The sequence below is a fragment of the Mastomys coucha genome, unplaced genomic scaffold (genome assembly GCF_008632895.1).
Source record: "Mastomys coucha isolate ucsf_1 unplaced genomic scaffold, UCSF_Mcou_1 pScaffold14, whole genome shotgun sequence".
NCBI lineage: Eukaryota > Metazoa > Chordata > Mammalia > Rodentia > Muridae > Mastomys > Mastomys coucha.
In genome coordinates this window covers 28,147,957-28,162,957 of record NW_022196896.1, presented here as the reverse complement: position 1 = coordinate 28,162,957, position 15,001 = coordinate 28,147,957, and the positions used below count along the sequence as shown (strand labels likewise).

The following is a 15,001-nucleotide window of genomic DNA, read 5'->3' as shown; positions in this document are numbered from 1 at the left end:
ATAGGGCACCAACGAATAACACAGACACGAGACTATGAGAGCAGAAGCCTAAGGAACACTGCAGAAGCTGCTTGTCTGGAGAGGTAAGAAGCCTTCCCAAGGAAATCGAGAAAAGTCACATGGTCTACATGAAACATAAAAAGGCAAATATACAAGTCCATGTACATGTGCATTAATTTCCTATAGTAATAGTATATTTAAGGAGGAATTGAAAGCCCAGAGCTAAAACTGTTATGTCTATTTTTGCTTCCTAATACAGACTTGCTGTTGTGAGCCATCTGTGCCATGAACTCATTGTGCTCAGACCATCTGTAATGTTCCTGATCTAATGGTTTAAATGATGGCTCATGCCCTCATTATAAGATGTTAACATCTCAAAAAACATTTGTTGCAAATGGCAAGATACTGATCACTCTACATTGCATAAAGCAGCTCAACATAAATGAATCTCCTTAAGAGCAGCAAGAAATGAAACAACAGGCCCTCAGCCCCTTCTATAGGCCTGGGTCTTTGACAGTTCCTTATCCATTCATCCTCTTGGTAAATTCATGAGCAGGTATATTACTCCATTTCTTTTAGTCAAGAAATAAGACTTTCCCCCAAGATCATATAGCAAAATAAATAAATAAATAAATAAATAAATAAATAAATAAATAAATAAGGTAGAACCAAGATTTAAACTCTAGGCTCCCTTCTTCAAAGTCTGAAATCCCTGTGGTAGCTGCTTCTGGCTACCTTCCCTTCAGGCTTCTTCTGTTCTTCCCTCTATGTTCAGATTCTCCTGTGCAGCCAGCAGGCCACCTTCTAGAATGGATCTTATCTACAGAGTGTTTCTTAGCAACGGGTTCAATTGACATTTGAGGCTGGTCAGTTCTTCCCTCTTCAGGCACATCCCATGCACCTTGATATATTTAGCATCTCCGAACTCGGCTGTAATCATTCCACCAACCCCAGGCACTCAGTCATTCCTGCACACAGGTGTTTTGCTTTAGGATGCCTGGATCCCAGGGCGCCAACCATCAGAAAGAGTGTTTCAGGGTAAGCAAGAAGTCTGAACCAATGAGATGTAAGGGGACAGTGTGCTAGAGGATGGGGGTGGGGTTCTCTGCCGGAAGCTGAGCATTCTGGCAGAGTATGCCTGAAAGAAGTAGCTCCTCAGCCCTGGGGGTTTATAAGTGCTGGGAAACACACTTCCTCTGGTCATCAGCAAGCTGCGAATGAAACACTAGAAGCAGGCAGAGCTTCTCAGAACGGCAGCTCAGATGCAGCCATCACTCACCCATCCCCACGCATTTTTAGGTGGAAGACCTAGCGATTGACCATTATTGTTGAAGCAATGAAAGTGGATAGTAGATTCCCAGTGTTGACTTTCGATTGGTTTATTACTATTATTATTATTATTATTATTATTATTACTTTTTGGTTACTCACTTTACATTCCCCTTCACTGCTCTCCTCCTAGTCTCTTCCTCCCACAATCCTTCCCCCATCTCCTCTCCCCTTCAATTGTTAACAAGGTAAACATCTTACCTGATACCATCCCTTTTATAGCCCTTAAGCCTGCCCTGGGGATGTAGCTCAGTTGATAAGTCACTTGCCTAGCATGTATGAATTCCTGGGCTCACCCCAAAACCACATAAAACCAGGCCTGGCACGCAGAAGACGGGTCAGTTCAAGGTCATTCTTTGCTATGTAGCTAGTTGTATGCTAGACTGTGCTATGAGACAGTTTCAAACACGTAAGGGGTGTGTGTGGCTCAAGCCCGAAAGATTTTTTACCAAGAGATCACGCTCATTTGAGCCACCAGCTTCATGGAGCAGAAAGTAGCCAGGGATTTCTGTTGAAAGCTTCTCTCATGTGCTCCACCCAGCTCACAAAGCTGACTATCTCTGGTGACTACCTCACAAAGGGAAAGCTACACATACTTGCTTAACTGGCCCTGCCACTCCAACACACACACACACACACACACACACACACACACACACACACACACACGACGTAATGATATCGTAACCACTCCTAGTCACAGTGTGATTCCATGGGATTTGTATCTGCTTGCTTTTGCTTAGAAACTTTTTTAAATTCATCTTTACTTATGTATATCTGTGCCTGCATGTGTACTGTCTGCAGACTCCAGAACAGGGTGTCAAATCTCCTGGAACGTGTGTTACAGATGCTTAAGAGCTACCGGATGTGAGTGCTGGGAACGGAACCTGGTCCTCTGAGAGGGCAACCACTGCTCTTAACTATTGCTCCACCTCTCTAGCCCCTTTTGTATTTTGTGATTTTTTTTTTGGTGGTGGTTTGTTTGTTTGTTTGTTTGTTTTGAGTCTTGGTGGTAGGCTAGCCTCAAACTCTGTTTTCCTGCCTCTGCCTTCTGAGTGCTTCGATTACAAACACCTCACTGTAGCACCCTTCCCAGTCTCTCTCTCCCCATCTCAGGATGCCCCAGCCTGGGATCTGTAAAGAAAAATGTTTATACTTTCAAAATCTCACAAGTTTCTGTTCAAAATTTCAGTTGTAGTTGTTTGAGGGGTTTGTGTGCATCTTTTTTGCTTTGATAGTTACTATCAACTTGCTAGAATCAACTGGTAAGAGCATCTCAGTGAGAGGCAGACTAGATTAGGTAGGCCTACGGCATGCCTGTGAGGGAATTCCTTAATAGGGCCAAAGAGATGGGAAGAGCCACCTTCAAGGGAGCAGCACCACTTTATGGGCCTGGCCTTGACTCAATGGACCAGCTTTGACTAAATGGGCCAGCGCTGACATCCACAGCACTCAGTCCCTAAACTGGAGATGTGGTGTGACCAGCAGGCTCACATTTCTGCTACCGTGACTCCTGGGTAATGACGAACTGCAACCTGAAACTGGAAGTAAGACAAGCCTTTTCTCCCTTGGATTGCTTTTGTTCAGGGAAAATGAACTAAGACATTGTATTTTGTTTTTGTTGTTGTTTTGGTTTGTGTGTGTGTGTGTGTGTGTGTGTGTGTCATAGTGACATAGTGAGTTACAGACTGACATGCATCATTAAAAAAAAAAAACATTCTGTCACATCTTGTATAGAGGTGGCCCTTGATTCTCAACAGAACAAGTTAAAAATCAAAATGGAGATCCTCCTCCTAACCATGCACAGAACCAACTTAAAACTAAGTTGCTTGTCTGAATTTCTGAGATATCCTGATTAGAGAGAGAAGAAGCAGCGAAACCTCCCGAACAACCCAGTTTTTGCAATAGTTATAAGGACATTCTCACTACTGTAATCCTGATACAAAAAGCAACCTGAACTGGTAGGCAGTTGCTTTTCTTTTTCTTTTTTCTTTTTTAATCTCTGTAAAGAAGTAGCTAAAATGGACACTTGGCTCTGGCAGAAATAGGCTATTGTTTTTACTTGTTTCCTAGCTGAGGATGGCTTTGAACTGGGACTCTCTTGCCCCCAAGGGCTGGGATGACTGGCATGGACTACCATGCCCAGATCAAGCACCCTTTTCTGCTTCCTCACTGGAAGGCTTACTACTGCATGTGATATGGAATAACATGTTACCCAATTCTGCAATCAAAAATAAAGCCAATCAATATCTTTTAGCCAACCCGTTAGAACTGGGTCCTTTAACAATAGGGTGTGCCTAATCAGAGTCCAGGGATCACAGGGCTAGAGGTGGGGGTAATTTAACTTTTTAACTTTTCTTTAGCCCTAACTGAAGTTCAACTCTGGAAGTTAGCATAGAAGTCGTCAGAGTCACTTCTGTAATGTTTTTAGTAAATTAAAAAAAAAAAAAAGTAAAAAAAAAAAAAATCTGTGGTACCTACCTATCATTCCAGAGGGAAGCTGTGTGGACAGAGTTCAAGGTCAGCCTCAGCTACTCAGTTTGAGACAAGTATGAACAACGGGAAACTAACCTCAAAAAAACCAAAGGAAAACAACAAAAGAGGTGAAGTCCCTGGGGTTATGCAGTAAGACTGCTTTCCCAGGTTGTTTGTAGTGACTCACAAGATTATAGAAAACTTCAACAACAACAAACAAAGCCCACAGGCTTGTATGAAGGCCACAGAAACTTGTAGGAAAAGGAATTCTGAAAAACCATATCTGCCCATCAACTATCTGTTCAACCTCGGACCAACACCACCCGGGTTACTGATCACATGACCAAAGACTATTGTTTCAAAATATCTGATGTATGCATCCTCATTTTTATCTTTAAAAACCTCTCTTGGGAGTGGGTATAGCTCAGTGGTACAAAACTTGCCTAGAATATGCAAAGCCCTAGGTGGATCCCTAGCAGTGGAAGGACTGAGGAAGATAAGGATTCTAAGAAGCAATACATATGTTATACTGATAAAATTGGCATCTGGGATGTTTTGGTAATTTCAGTATAATCTGCATAGGATTCCTGTTTTATTTTGCACATCAGTTGCTTTGATAAGGCAACCAGAAGCTTTACCAGGTAGCTAAAGAGTTTGCTGTTACAAAGGAAAAAAATAACCCTAGCACCCAGGTAATAGAACCGGGAGGATCAGAAATTCAAGGCCAGCCTAGACTACATATAATGGGAGGGGAGCGGGATAGAAAGAGGGAGGGAGAATGTAGAGAGAATCCTTTGTACTTTATGGAAGCATCACCTATTAATAAAAATTCTGCTATCCTATTAGCTTAGGCAGGAAATAGGGAGGTGGGAGTTCTGGCTCAGAGAGAGGAATTCTGGAATAGAGCCAAGCACAGGAGGACCCGAAGGATGAGATGCATGAAACCTGAGCAGAGGAAGCTGGCCATGTGACTTACTCAGAATAGAATAAATGGGTTATTAGTTATGAGGTAGTCAAGGGACATGCCTAGCTATATGCCCTAGGTATATTTTTGAGTCTCAGAGTCACTATTGTGGGAGCTTGGGACAAGGAGGAAAAGCACAGCGCATACAGAAAACACTCTATAACAGGGGAAGAAGGGGAGAAGGAGAGAGGAAGTAGAGGAAAGGAAGGGGGAAGAAAAGTAAGGAGAGAAAAAGGAAGAGAACATGAGAGAAAATAAAATAAGATATTGCTGAGTGCTTCTTCCTGGTGATTTGAACCCAGAGCCATGAGAATATGTTCTACCATTAATCTACACCAAATCCCACTGCCAATTAAAGAACATCTGGCTGAAGAGATGGCTTAGAAGTTAATGGCATTTATTGCTCTTTCAGAGGACTCGAGATCACTTCCTCACTCCATGTGATGATTCACACCAACTATAGTAACTCCAGTTACAGGGAAGCCAGTGCCTTTTTCTGACCTCTGTGGGCCTGAGACACACATGTGGTAAACGTCCATACATTCAGACAAAATACTCACACACAAAATAAATATATCTTTTTAAATTTTTAAAGAGAAAGTGTAAGATCCCAGTAATCAGGGACATCTCAGAAAAACACCAGGAGGCCAGGAATTTCCTTAATAAGATAAGCTCAGGAACTTTAGGAAGGTAGTGGAACTCTCCAGAAGGGAAAGGCTAATTAACATTCCTCAGATCACAAGGTGAGAACCAACCTGCGGGTGGGGGCACATTCCACAGGACAGACCTTTGCCCACCTTCAGACAAGGGAAGTCCTTGCCACCTCTTTCCCTGAAGACCAATCAATTTAAAAAGTCACACTGTTCTACCAATCACATTGTGTCTAATGGCTGCTGCCCTGAAAATTGTATAAAAGCTGAACAAGTTGTACAGGGTCGCCTTCTTTCCTGAGGGTCAGGAGAGAGAGAGACAGAGACAGAGACAGAGAGAGACAGAGAGAGAGACAGACAGAGAGAGAGAGTGAGAGAGAGAGAGAAAGAGGTGGGGAGAGGGAGAGGAGACGGACGGACAGACAGACAAATTAGGCCTGGCATGGGCTTTTGAAACCTCAAAGCCCACACCTAATGACACCCTTCTTCCAACAAGGCCATCTTTCTAATCCTATCAAAGAGTTCCACTCCCTATCCAAAAAGATGAGCTTATGGGGGGCCATTTTTACTTAAACCACTACACACAGCAACTATTTATATAAAACAAATGATAAGTATTAAAAATAATATAAAGTAGACATGAAGATGCATAGGCTTAGATTTTTCAAATGCTACTTTAATAAAGGTTCTTAATACTTCAATCTCCCTTGTAGCCTCCTATCCACCAGAGGTGAGGGAGGAAGATGGCTGATAGGACAAGGCAAGTATGAGCCTGTTTAGAAGCAGTTCCTTGGGGCAATTCCAATCTTCATTGTCAGAAATCCAGTCCACTAGCAAAACACCAAACATGAATCAGCATCAGTGGCTAGAACCAGACGAAACTGCAAGGCTCTGTTGATAGGTATAAGTCCACGAACTGCAAGGCTCTGTTGATAGGTATAAGTCCACCGAAGCAGCAAGAAGCAGTCGAAACACCACCAAAAGTTCTTTGGTGCGTTTCTCTCATGAAGTCACAACAAGCAAAGATCAGAGAAGAAAGCAAGGCGAGTCAATGCCAGAGTCTCCTCCACTGTCTGTTGGGTTATACTTATACTCTTTCCAAGCATCACATGTTCTCTCAAGGGTCCCTTCAGCAAAACATCACTGCCCTTTCACCAGGAAGCTTCCAGAAAAATGCCATGTGTCTGTACTAAGCAAAATATTCTCTCATAAAATAGCTTCCAGAAAAGAAAAACAAAAAAAAACACATGACACAACTGAGTCTCCAATCAAACCAGAAATTCCCACTTCAAAGTTGTACATAGGGTATATGCAAATTTTATGCTGTTTTTTAAAAAAGATTTATTTACTTATTTATTTACATATTTATTTATTTATTATATGTAAGTACACTGTAGCTGTCTTCAGACACTCCAGAAGAGGGCATCAGATCTTGTTAGCGATGGTTGTGAGCTACCATGTAGTTGCTGGGATTTGAACTCAGAACCTTTGGAAGAAAAGTCAGTGCTCTTAACTGCTGAGCCATCTCTCCAGCCCTTTATGCTGTTTTATAAACAAGATTTGAGTGCCTATATAATTTGGGTATCCCTGAGGATCCTGAGACCAAATCCCCATCCATACCATCTATACTGGGATATAACCATATCTTTGTATGTGATGGGTTCTATCTCCTGTTATTCTCACTGTTTGAACACCAAATAAGGTGCTGTTCTAAACTGCAAGTACTTTCCTAACCAGTTGACCTTAAATTAAGGAAATTATCTTGAGTGAGCCAAACTTAATCGGTTGAGTCCTTGGAAAAGTCTGTACCTTTCGTCGGGCAAGGTGGCAAGTGCCTGTAACCCAAGCATTTGGGAGATAGAGGGAAAAGGGAAAGGAATTTAAGGTCAAGGCTAAGCTAGGCCCTAGCTCAAGCCGCCATAGCGCAAGGCAATCTGGGCAACTGAGATACTGTATCCTAAGGGAGGGAAGGAAGAAAATGGGAGAAAAGACAGAGGGTGGAAGGGAGGGAGAGGAAGAGGGAGGGAGGGAGGGAAGGAAGGAAAACAAAGATAAGAAAGAAAATGTTCAGAGTATCATCAAGAAGGACAACCAGACCCTGTCACATTCACTCAAGATGGCAGACCAGAACCTGGAGAAGCTGAAGCTGGAGTCGGAGAGGCTGGAGCGGCACCCACAGAAGTCAGTGTACTGGCTGCTGTGAGCCATGCTCATTGTTGGGTGCTTAGTGTTCATCAGCATGATCCTGTTTATTCGACATGCCCAGGCTGAAATAAAACAAGAGAGCCTGTGCACCAAAAAAGAAAGAAGGAGAGAAAGAGAGAGAGAAAGAGAGAGAAAGAGAGAGAGAGAGAGAGAGAGAGAGAGAGAGAGAGAGAGAGAGAGGTGGTGATAGGTCCTCACCTAATTCAGTGTTGTGTGAACCAGCACATGGGGTCAGAGGTTCTGGAAATCATTTTTATACTGAATAACTTAGAATAGTCCAACTCTACATACAGTGGCTGAGTAATTATAATCTACGGGTCTAAATGCATCCCCAATTCAACCTTCCCTTGGTATCAGTAAAAACCTGTACACATAAACACATGAAGAATGACAGATGTTAGAATGGGGCTGGCAAGATGACTCATCAGATAAAGACAAGTCCTATGATCTGAGTTCAAGTCCTAGGTCCTGTGGCATATGCATATCCCACATATAACCCATCAATATCAGAGTAAAAAAATTAAGTAAGTTAGAATGAACAGGCAGACAAAACTGAGTAAAGTATCTCAGGGTTTTTTTTCCCCAATTTTTAAAACTATTGACAGTGAGGGGCTGGAAAGACAGCTCAGCAGTTAGAGACATGTACTGCTTTTGTAGGGGACCTGGCTTCAGTTTCCAGTACCCACACTGGGCAGCTTGGAACCACCTGTCACTTCTCTATGTCTTCGGGCTTGTAATGGCCAGGTACTAAGACGACTGTCCTGTGCCTAGTGTTAGTGCCTCCACCTGCATTGTCCCAGGGCTGGTCTATGGGAACAACTGGACGCAGAATTAATAGCATGTTTTGAAGCTAGGCATATGACAACATTGACAGTTTATTTTGTTCTATCTCAGAATGCACACTTTGGGAGAATCTAGTGTCTTGTCATGAGAACACTCAATTGGTCCTAAGGAGAGAGTCACCTGGCAAAGAACTGAGACCTTTGCCAACAGCCATTACCATCCTATTGCCCTGGCTGAGAAATGAAATGCCACCCAATGGTGCCTTAAACCAGAACTCCCAGCAAAACTAATCTTAGATTTCTGTTTTAGATTTTATTTTGTTTGTTGTTTTTTTATGAGATGGGGTGTCTTGTAGCCCAGGGTAGCCTGAAACTCACTATGAGCTGGGGATGACCCAAAACTCCCAATTCTTGCATCTTTATCCCCCATCTTGTAAGAATTTCTTGGGCATACCACCAGCATACATTCTTGATGCACAAAAATTATATGAAAAAAACACAAAATTATCTTTTTGTCTAGAGTTATGCTTTAGTTTTTCATAATCTATTCATTTTTAGTTCTTTTGGGGGGTGGGGCAGGGTCTGGCTACATTGCTGTAGTTGGCCTAGTACTACTATGCCTTGAACTCACAGTGACCTGTCTCAACCTCACAGATATTGGGATCAAAGGCATATAGCACCATATTTAGTGTTCTTAAGAAATGACTTCTAGATCCTTTAAATTAAGAAACTAGTGAAGATCAAAAACAGGCATGGTGGCAAATGTCTATGATCCTGAATGCAGAACACAGAAGCAGGTGGACTACAAGTTTGAGGTTAGCCTTGCCTACTATAGCTAGAGAGGAGAGAGAGGAGAGAGAGAGAGAGAGAGAGAGAGAGAGAGAGGGGGGGGGGGAGAGAGAGAAGGGGAGAGAGAGAGAGAGAAGAGGGAGCAGTAATGATTTTTGGCACACATTTAAAATATTATGTAGATACAGACTAATTAAAAAATTTTTACCAGCATGTTTTTATTTATCTATTTATTATGTGAGTGTTTGCATGTTTGACCACAGTTCACATATGGAGGTCAGAGGACAAGTTGGAGAAGTGCTTGATCCTGACCAAAGTACAAGGATTGTTACCTCTGCCATGGTCGTTTTCCTCTTGTTCCGTGTGTTGAGAATCGGGAGGAGACCACTTGAAGCAGAGAGATTTAACAGCAAAGGGAGGGTATAGAAGAGTGCTAACCTGTGACATCATAGTTCTCTGTAAACCCGTGATGTCACAGTTCTCTGTAAACCCGTGATGTCACAGTTCTCTGTAACATTTATTTTGTCTCATATAAAAGACATCAAGGACAGGTCTCTCTGTGCTTGCTTCTCCCAGGGACAGAGCTAGCTTCTCATTTGCCCTAAGAATAGAGACAGGGCAGATCTCTCCTTACAACACTGACAATCGTTAAAGAGAAAAGAAGATACACTGGAACACGTAGGAGGTATATTCTTCACATGCTGCATCCTAAACCCTAACCTTCCAAATCAAAGAATATGTAGAGTTTAACACCAAACACAGAACATACTCAAGACAAAGGAGGGGTGGGTAGCTGAAGGAGACAGCTCAATAGTAGAGCATGTGTTTAACATGGATGAGGCAATGGTTCAGTCCTTGGCACCAAATCTGAAAGATGACAACAGTTTTAAAAGGCAAATAGGAGAGCAAGCGATCTGAAAACCTGTGAGGTCTTATGTCTGCTGATACCAACTTACAAGGCATAAAATAAAACTTTTTTGGATGTTACAAGGCTCTGTAGAATGGGCTGGGGTGAGAGTTTATTTCATAAAGTGCCACACAATCATGAGGACCCATATTCAATCTTAACCACCTGTGTAAAAAGTGGTATAATTATAATCGCAGAGCTAGAGAGGCAGACAGGAAGATTTGTGTAGCTTCCTGTCTGTAGTCTACCTGAAACAATGATCTTAAGGACCCGGTAAGAGACCCTGCTTCACAGAAACAAGGCGGGTGACACCTGAAGACATCTGGGGGTTGAAGTTGATTTCTGGCCTCCATATGCACACACACACACACACACACACACACACACACACACACACTACAATCAACCAATCAATCAAAAATAAAGATTCTGTAGCAGTCAGTGGTGTTGCTGCTCTTCACCCAGCTTGAAAATGAGGCTCCTACCTCAGCTGAGAGCCCTGGAAGAATTGGGTCTCTAAATTCAGTCAGATACACTGTAGAGAATCATACATGTGAAATATAGTATGCATGTTTTCTCCTAGCGGCAATATGCTTTTTAGAGTCTGTGAGTCCATCTGCAGTAATTCTAGTATGTGAGCAGCTAGACTGTCTCTGCTGAACAGATGGAAGATTTGAAGAGGAGTGTTTGAAGGTCAACTAGTCATTGGGAAAAGCAAACTTCATTCAAGTCTCCCAGAATCCAACAGTGGACCACCTCCTGACAGCTTCTTTCAGAGTTGCAGGGAGGTAGGGAGAGCAATATACTATTCTGATTTTTAACTTGTTTTTAAGTTTTACTAATTATTATTTCAAATATTTATGAAGTGCTGTCTTACTATTATTCCAGTAATTAATTGTTCCTCTGACCGATGCACTTAGATCAGTCCCTAGAACTTCTACCTTACACGTAAAAGAAACTTTCTTATTTATCTAAACACACTGACTAAGGATATGAATTTGCCATTTCTGATTTTGGAACCTGGGGTTGAAGCTAAGCGGTAGAGCCCTTGTTTATATGTGCAAACCCTTAGGTTCGATCCCCAGTTCAAACCCCAGCAGAGCAAAAGAAAACCAACCGACCAGATATATGTTAGTATTGAAGCATGAACAGAATGGAGCAGTGGATAGAAAAGTGGTTTTAATGGGTCATGAAAAGAAAAGCATGATGGTCTGAATGAGAATGGACCCCTTAGGCTCCTCTATTTGAATACTTGGTACCCAGTGGACAGAATGGTTTGGGAAGGGTTAGGAGGTGTGGCCTTGTTGGAGGAGGTGTGTCACTGGGAGCAGGCTTTGAGGTTAAAATAAAAAGTCCAGTTAACTCTCTTTCTTTGCCTTGTGATTACTGTCTCAAAATATAAGCTCTCAGTTACTGCTCCAGTCCCATAACTGCCTGCCTGCTGCCATGCTCCCAGCCATGAACTGAACACTCGGAAACTGAAAGCGAGCCCCTAGTAAACTATTTCTTGGATAAGTTGCCTTGGTCATGTTGTCTCTTCACAGAAGTAGAACCGTAACTAAGATAAGAAATGAATCAGAGAATATTAAGAAGGTTGCCCCCCCCCCCCCCCCCCATACTGGAAAGGGCCAATGAGCAAAACTGCCAAGCAGAGCAAACGGGTTGGTGCACTTGGAGGACTAGGTAAGGCAGCCATTGTAGAAACTAACAGCCTGGAGATACTCTGTCTGTGCAACCCACTCTCATTTCCCAGGACAAAGTGCAGGCCTCTAAGATAACACAGCCCCGCCCCACCCCCACCCCACCTCCGTAGCCTTTACTAGCCAATGCTACTCATGCTCAGTGCAGAGAGACCCTGATGTCCTCCAAGGAAGGCCCCTTAGCGTGCTCATTGCACACCTACCTACAGTTCTTTGAGAAAAGTGAGAAGGAACACAGGAACCTGGGGTTGGCTTCCGTGTTGAATGTTGATTGCTATGCATGTGTGCTCCTCAGTGCATAGTTTATAGAGTTTCATGTTGGAACTCGGATGGAGTTCTTAGGAATATATACCCAAGCTTACCAACAGGTATAGTGGTAGGGTATTTTGAAGCTTATTCTTCCTCCAGAATTGGTGCGGAACTTATTAAGTATTTGCTAAAAAATATAATTTCTATAAGTTACTTAGAAATGGCTGAAAGAAGCCATTTCACATGGTTCTTAATTATTTATGGGTCATTGTCCTCCAGAAGAATGCCTCCCATAAAATTGTACAAATGGAAATATGTACATTATTTTTTTTCATAGCATTTCAGGAGACAGGTTAAAAAAATTATAGTCTTCCCTATTTCTTCCTAGTCTACATTCCCTTCTCCTTTCTCAGAATCCTGAGGGTATTCGAAATCAGAGAAAATGGAAGCAGAGGGCTGGCAAGATGGCTCAACAAGTAAGAGCACTGAGTGCTCTTCCGAAGGTCCTGAGTTCGGATCCCAGCAACCGCATGGTGGCTCACAACCACCCATAATGAGATCTGACGCCCTCTTCTGGTGCGTCTGAAGACAGCTACAGTGAATTATGCCGGAGCGAGCGGGGCCGTTCTGACTTCAATTCCCAGTGCCATACACATGATAGCTTACGGCCATCTGTACAGCTACAGTGTACTCATACACATAAAATAAATAAATAAATCTTTTTAAAAAAAACTTTAAAAAAAAATGGAAGCAGAAAACTTTGGGTTGAGACATTAAATACAAAATTCTAACATAGTATTATACTTTTAAATGTTAAAGAGAACTTGAACAAGGAGTTATTAGAAAACAGTCATAATCGTTCTTAAATCCCACAGTTCCGACCTTCAAGCCACCAGCTATGATGTAAGACTGAGAGATGAGGCGACTGGAGCTCATTCCTAAAAGAACAAAAGTAGCTGAAAATCAAATTCAATGGAAAATCCCAGGAAGCCTACTAACACTTAGTCTGGGGAATTTTTATTGGAAAATACATTTGGGATGTATAGGCTAAATAAAATGTCTTAAATGGCACGTATTTGTATCCCCATTACAAGAAAATTTATGCCAACATATATGACTGGAGAAAATAAAACAAAATATTATAAATGACAGGAAAAAAAACACAGAAGGAAGAAGCCTCCCTTTTTGAGACTGGGGTCTTGCTGTGTAGCCCACACTGGCCTCCAAGCCACGCTTGCTCCTCAGTCTTTGATGTGCTAGAATTGCAGATGGGTGCCCAATGAGCAGCTCCAGAACTGACTGTAAACATGAACTGATGCAGTTCCCTAAAATAATTTTTAGAAAGTATAGAGCACTTAAGAATTTTATATCTTTATTTTTTTTTAAAAAAAAAAAAGAACTGAGTTTCAGCAGTTAGGAAATCTTGCTGGTTTTCCAGAGGACTCAAATTTGGTGTCCAGGTCCTGCATCAGGAAGTTCACAACCTTCTGAAACTTCAGCTCCATATATATATATGTATATATGTATATATAGAGAGAGGGGGGGAGGAGGGGGAGGGAGGGAGGGAGAGAGAGAGAGAGAGAGAGAGAGAGAGAGAGAGAGAGAGAGAGAGACATACGTATAAGTAAAAATAATGACATTAAAATTCTTACTGGGCTTGGGATGGGAGCTCGGGGCTTTAAACATACTGGGCAAGTAATGCAATACTGAGCAACAACCCTAAGCTTTATTTTTTATAATGTTTACAATATTTAAGCTTTTTCTTCTATACGTCTTTTCTTACTTTTCAGTTTGTGTTTTGTGCATATGCAAGTGTGTATGTGTTCCAGTGCATGTGCATCTGAGTAAGGAGCCAGAGATTAACACTGGCTATCCCCTTACTGACTCTTTACCTTGTTTTTGAGGCAGGGTCTCTCCATGAATCTGGAACTTCCTAACTCGGCTGTACTCCCTGTTCTGCAAGATCTGCCTGTGTCCACCTCCCAAACTTAAGTCCTCATGCTTGTGCAGTAAGCTTTTTACTGGGCCATGTCTCCAGCCAGTACACTGATTCTGCAAAGCACCTACCATCCACATTTCCCAAAGAATTCATCTGAGGCTCGGAGGAAGATTTGAAAATCAAGTGCTTGGACTGGTGAGACCGCTCAGCAGATAGACACCTGCCACTAAACTTGTCAATCTGCATTTGACCCCTGGGACCCACGTATCTTGGGAGTTGTATGCTGACCTGGTAGGGTGCCATAGCACACCCACACCCACTCTCTTGGATGTACACAACAATCTAGCAAAAACTTCAGAAACAAAGAAAATCAGGTCCCCACTCTCACTAGCACAGGCAACTTCTCTGGCTTGCTGCCTGCTGTAGGGAATGTTCTTGATTCCAAGGGAGGCTAGGCTCCTAAAAACATTCTAGAGAGTTGTCGTCCTTCAGGGGCTGATTGTAAAGACCACACTCTGAGAGGAAAGACACCCAGAAAAGATAACTAGGTGAAGCCATTTAGGTAGGAAGTGAAAACAGCCTCAAACCTTGGGAAGGCCCTAAAGACCAGTGGACCCCATTTTTTTTCAGTTACTTTTCACATCAAATCCCTGAGCTTTTAGCAAACCACCTCCCAAGTAATGAAGAAAAACCTAGTGAGTTCCTGCTTGTCGGTCATGCAAATGAAGTAGCAACCAACTTCAGCCATTCTAGCATGATGCCATCAACTATAATCACAGAATGGCAAATTCCCAAAGGAAAGGATGGCAGTCAGCAGGAGGCTGTCCATGAAAACCCACTCATTCCTCCTCCAGCAACAGAAGAGGATTTGAAGCATTAAATCAGCTTTCTTACACAACTCTTATTTAATTCCCTGAACAGATCCATGAACACCATTCTGCTATATTCTGTGTGTGTGTGTGTGTGTGTGTGTGTGTATGTGTGTGTGTGTGTGTGTGTGTGTGTGTGTGTG

At 42.4% G+C, this 15,001-nt stretch overlaps 1 long non-coding RNA gene across 4 annotated transcripts; it reads left to right on the top strand.

Annotated features, from left to right (window-relative positions):
- Nucleotides 1–1,941: 1,941 nt before the first annotated feature.
- LOC116089017 lies at nucleotides 1,942–14,887 on the top strand. 4 transcript variants are annotated; one of them, XR_004118106.1, is made up of 3 exons: nucleotides 1,942–2,050; nucleotides 2,745–2,876; nucleotides 13,955–14,887. It is a non-coding gene; the product is annotated as an uncharacterized LOC116089017 (long non-coding RNA). The 4 variants fall into 4 exon arrangements; XR_004118105.1 differs by having other exon boundaries at nucleotides 2,001–2,050; nucleotides 2,677–2,876; nucleotides 13,959–14,887; XR_004118103.1 differs by having other exon boundaries at nucleotides 2,001–2,050; nucleotides 2,677–2,876.
- Nucleotides 14,888–15,001: the final 114 nt, after the last annotated feature.